Source organism: Aegilops tauschii, chromosome 2 (assembly GCF_002575655.3).
Source record: "Aegilops tauschii subsp. strangulata cultivar AL8/78 chromosome 2, Aet v6.0, whole genome shotgun sequence".
Classification (NCBI taxonomy): domain Eukaryota; kingdom Viridiplantae; phylum Streptophyta; class Magnoliopsida; order Poales; family Poaceae; genus Aegilops; species Aegilops tauschii.
In genome coordinates, this window is record NC_053036.3 from 556,126,846 (window position 1) to 556,132,751 (window position 5,906).

The window sequence follows — 5,906 nt, forward strand, 5'->3', positions numbered from 1 at the left end:
ATGAAAATAAATTGCAGCAAGGTATTTTTGTATTTTTAGTTTAATAGATCTAAAAATAATGCAAGAGAAAATAGATCGCAAAGGCAAATAATATGAGAAAGAGACCCGGGGGCCGTAGGTTTCACTAGTGGCTTCTCTCGAGAAAAATAGCAAATGGTGGGTGAACAAATTACTGTTGGGCAATTGATAGAACTTCAAATACTCCAGACGATATCCAGGAAATGATCATTACATAGGCATCACGTCCAAAATTAGTAGACCGACTCCTGCCTGCATCTACTACTATTACTTCACACATCGACCGCTATCCAGCATGCATCGAGTGTATTAAGCTCATGGAGAAACGGAGTAATGCAATAAGAACGATGACATGATGTAGACAAGATCTATCTATGTAGAGATAGACCCCATCGTTTTATCCTTAGTAGCAACAATACTGCTACCTCTTGAGCATGCGTTGGTTTTCCCTTAAAGAGGAAAGGGTGATGCAGCAAAGTAGCGTAAGTATTTCCCTCAGTTGTTGAGAACCAAGGTATCAATCCAGTAGGAGACTGCACGCAAATCCCTAGTACCTGCACAAACAATTAAGAACCTTGCAACCAACGCGATAAAGGGGTTGTCAATCCCTTCATGGCCACTTGCAAAAGTGGGATCTGATAGAGATAATAAGATCAATATTTCTGGTATTTTTGTTGTATAGATTGAAAAGTAAAGATTGCAAAAATAAACGGCGACAGAAATAGCTAGTTGACGATAGATTAATATGATGGAAAATAGACCCGGGGGCCATAGGTTTCACTAGTGGCTTCTCTCAAGATAACATATTTTACGGTGGGCGAACAAATTACTGTCGAGCAATTGATAGAAAAGTGCATAGTTATGAAAATATCTAGGCATGATCATGAACATAGGCATCACGTCCGTGACAAGTAGACCAAAACGATTTTGCATCTACTACTATTACTCCACTCATCGACCGCTATCCAGCATGCATCTAGAGTATTAAGTTCATAAGAACAGAGTAACGCATTAGGCAAGATGACATGATGTAGAGGGATAAACTCAAGCAATACGATATAAACCCCATCTTTTTATCCTCGGATGGCAACAATACAATACGTGTCGTTTCCCTTTCTGTCAGTGGGATCGAGCACCGCAAGATTGAACCCAAAGCTAAGCACTTCTCCCATTGCAAGAAAGATCAATCTAGTAGGCCAAACTAAACCAATAATTCGAAGAGACTTGCAAAGATATCAAATCATGCATATAAGAATTCAGAGAAGAATAAAATATTGTTCGTAGATAATCTTGATCTATCTTGACAAACACACCACAAAAAGTATTACATCAAATAGATCTCCAAGAGAATCGAGGAGAGCTTTGTATTGAGATCCAAAGAGAGAGAAGAAGCCATCTAGCTAATAACTATGGACCCGAAGGTCTGTGGTAAACTACTTAGGCATCATCGGAGAGGCCATGGTGTTGATCTAGAAGCCCTCCGTGATGGATTCCCCCTCCGGTGGAGCCTCGGAAAAGGCCCCAAGATGGGATCTCATGGGTACAGAAGGTTGTTGCGGTGGAAAAAGTGTTTCGTTACTCCCCTGGATGTTTTCAGGGTATAAGAGTATATATATAGGCGAAAGAAGTAGATCGGTGGAGCTGCGAGGGGCCCACGAGGGTGGGGGCGCGCCTACCCCCCGGGGCGTGCCCTCCAGCCTCGTGGCTTCCTCGCTGCTTCCGTGACTTCCACTCCAAGTCTACTGGATTGTGTTTGTTCCAATAACGATCCTCGCAAAGGTTTCATTCCGTTTGGATTCTGTTTGATATTCCTTTTCTGCGAAACACTGAAATAGGCAAAAAAACAGCAATTTGCACTGGGCCTTCGGTTAATAGGTTAGTCCCAAAAATAATATAAAATGGTATATTAAATCCCATTAAACATCCAAAACAGATAATATAATAGCATGGAACAATAAAAAATTATAGATACATTGGAGACGTATCAAGCATCCCCAAGCTTAATTCCTGCTCGTCCTCGAGTAGGTAAATGATAAAAACAAAATTTTTGATGTGGAATGCTACCTAACATAAATTTCAATGTAATTCTCTTTATTGTGGCATGAATGTTCAGATCCAAAAGATTCAAGATAAAATTTTAATATTGACATAAAAATAGTAATACTTCAAGCATGTTAACCAAGCAACTATGTCTTATCAAAATAACATAGCCAAAGAAAGCTTATCCCTACAAAATCATATAGTTTGGCCATGCTTCATTTTCGTCACACAAAATGCTCCCATCATGCACAACCCCGATGACAAGCTGAGCAATTGGTTCATACTTTTTAACGCGCTTCAGCCTTTTCAACCCTTACGCAATACATGAGTGCAAGCCATGGATATAGCACTATCGGTGGAGTAGAGTATGATGATAGAGAATATGTGAGAAGACAAAAAAGGAGAAAATCTCACATTGACGCGGCTAATCAACGGGCTATGGAGATGCCCATCAATTGATGTCAATGCGAGGAGTAGGGATTGCCATGCAACTGATGCACTAGAGCTATAAGTGTATGAAACTAAGTGGGTGTGCATCCAACTTGCTTGCTCACGAAGACCTAGGGCATTTTGAGGAAGCCCATCATTGGAATATACAAGCCAAGTTCTATAATGAAAATTCCAACTAGTATATGAAAGTGACAAAATAAGAAACTCTCTATCATAAAGGTCATGGTGCTATTTTGAAGCACAAGTGTGGAAAAAGGATAGTAACATTGTCCCTTCTCTCTTTTTCTCTCATTTTTTTGTTTGGGCTTCTTTGGCCTCTCTTTTTTTAGTCCGGAGTCTCATCCCGACTTGTGGGGGAATCATAGTCTCCATCATCCTTTCCTCACATGGGACAATGCTCTAATAATGAAAATCATCACACTTCTTTTTTACTTACAACTCAAGAATTACAACTCGATACTAGAACAAAAATATGACTCTATGTGAATGCTGCCGACGGTGTACCGAGATATGCGATGAATCAAGAGCGACATGTATGAAAGAATTATGAAAGTGGCTTTGCCAAAAATACAATGTCAACTACATGATCATGCAAAGCAATATGACAATGATGGAGCGTGTCATAATAAACGGAACGGTGGAAAGTTGCATGGCAATATATCTCGGAATGGCTATGGAAATGCCATAATAGGTAGGTATGGTGGCTGTTTTGAGGAAGATATAAGGAGGCTTATGTGTGATAGAGCGTATCATATCACGGGATGTGGATGCACCGGCGAAGTTTGCACCAACTCTCAAGGTGAGAAAGGGCAATGCACGGTACCGTAGACGCTAGCAAATTGCGGAAAGGTAAGAATGCGTATAATCCATGGACTCACATTAGTCATAAAGAACTCATATACTTATTGAAAAAGTTTATTAGCCCTCGAAGCAAAGTACTACTACGCATGCCCCTAGAGGGATAGATTGGTAGGAAAATACCATCGCTCGTCCCCGACCGCCACTCATAAGGAAAGCAATCAAAGAACACCCCATGCTTCAAATTTGTCACACAACGTTTACCATACGTGCATGCTATGGGACTTGCCAACCTTAACACAAGTATTTCTCAATTTCACAATTACCCAACTAGCATGACTCTAACATTACCACCTTTATATCTCAAAACCATTATCAAGTATCAAATTTATCATAGTATTTAATGCATTCTATATGAAAGTTTTTATTATACCCATCTTGGATGCCTAGCATATTAGGACTAATTTTATAGCCAAAGCAAACTACCATGCTGTTCTAAAAGACTCTTAAAATAATATAAGTGAAGCATGAGATATCAATAATTTTTATAAAATAAAACCACCACCGTGCTCTAAAAAGGTATAAGTGAAGCACTAGAGCAAAATTATCTAGCTCAAAAGATATAAGTGAAGCACATAGAGTATTCTAATAAATTCCGATTCATGTCTATCTCTCCCAAAAGGTGTGTACAGCAAGTATGATTGTGGTAAACTAAAAAGCAAAGACTCAAATCATACAAGACGCTCCAAACAAAACACATATCATGTGGTGAATAAAAAAATAGCATCGAGTAAAGTTACCGATAGAGGAAGACGAAAGAGGGGATGCCTTCCGGGGCATCCCCAAGCTTAGGCTTTTGGTTGTCCTTGAATTTTACCTTGGGGTTCCTTGGGAATCCCCAAGCTTAGGCTCTTGCCACTCCTTATTCCATAATCCATCAAATCTTTACCCAAAAACTTGAAAACTTCACAACACAAAACTCAATAGAAAATCTCATGAGCTCCGTTAGTATAAGAAAACAAATCACCTCCTTAATATACTTTAATGAAATCATTATTTATTTATATTGGTGTTAAAGCTACTGTATTCCAACTTCTGTATGGTTCATACCCCCCGATACTAGCCATAGATTCATCAAAATAAGCAAACAACACACGAAAAACATAATCTGTCAAAAACAGAACAGTCTGTAGTAATCTGTATCAAACGTATACTTATGTAACTCCAAAAATTCTTAAATAAACTGGTGGACGTGAGGAATTTTTCTATTGATCATCTTCAAAAAGAATCAACCTAAAAGCACTCTCCAGTAAAAAATGGCAGCTAATCTTGTGAGCGCTAAAGTTTCTGTTTTTCATAGCAAGATCACAAAGACTTCACCCAAGATTTCTACTTGGCACAAACACTAATTAAAACATAAAACCACATCTAACCAGAGGCTAGATGAAATATTTATTACTAATCAGGAACAAAAAGCAAGGAACAAAAATAAAATTGGGTTCCCTCCCAACAAGCGCTATCGTTTAACGCCCCTAGCTAGGCATAAAAATAAGAATAGATCTAGGTATTGTCATCTTTGGTATGCAATCCATAAGTGGCTCTCATAATATATTCATAAGGTAATTTAATTCTGTTACTAGGAAAGTGTTCCATGCCCTTCCTTCATGGAAATTGGAATATAATATTTCCTTCTTTCATATCAATAATTGCACCAATCGTTCTAAGGAAAGGTCTACCAAGATTAATAGGACATGTAGGATTGCAATCTATATCAAGAACTATAAAATCTACGGGCACATAATTCCTATTTGCAACAATAATAACATCATTAATCCTTCCCATAGGTTTCTTAATGGTGAAATCCGCAAGGTGCAAATTTAAAGAACGATCATCAAATTCACGGAAACCTAGCCCAGCACACAAAGTTTTGGGAATGGTGGAAACACTAGCACCCAAATCACATAAAGCATAACATTCATGATTTTTAATCTTAATTTTAATAGTGGGTTCCCACTCATCATAGAGTTTTCTAGGGATAGAAACTTCCAATTCAAGCTTTTCTTTATAGGATTGCATCAAAGCATCAATGATATGTTTGGTAAAAGCTTTATTTTGACTATAGGCATGTGGAGAATTTAACACAGATTGCAACAAGGAAATACAATCTATTAAAGAGAAATTATAATAATTAAATTCCTTGAAATCCAAAATAGTGGGTTCATTGCTATGTAAAGTTCTGACCTCTTCAATCCCACTTTTATCAATTTTTGCATCAAGATCTAAAAACTCCGAATCATTGGGACGCCTTTTAACTAAAGTTGACTCATCTCCAGTCCCATCTTTATCAAGATTCATATTGAAAAACAAAGATTTACTAGGAGACACATCCATCACTTTTAGATGTTCATCATTATTATCATGAAAACTAGAAGAACACGCTTTCACGAAGCAATCTTTTTTAGCACGCATCCTAGTGGTTCTTTCTTTGCACTCATCAATGGAAATTCTCATGGCTTTGAGAGACTCATTGATATCATGCTTAGGTGGGATAGATCTAAGTTTCAAAGAATCAATATCAAGAGCAATTATATCCACGTTCC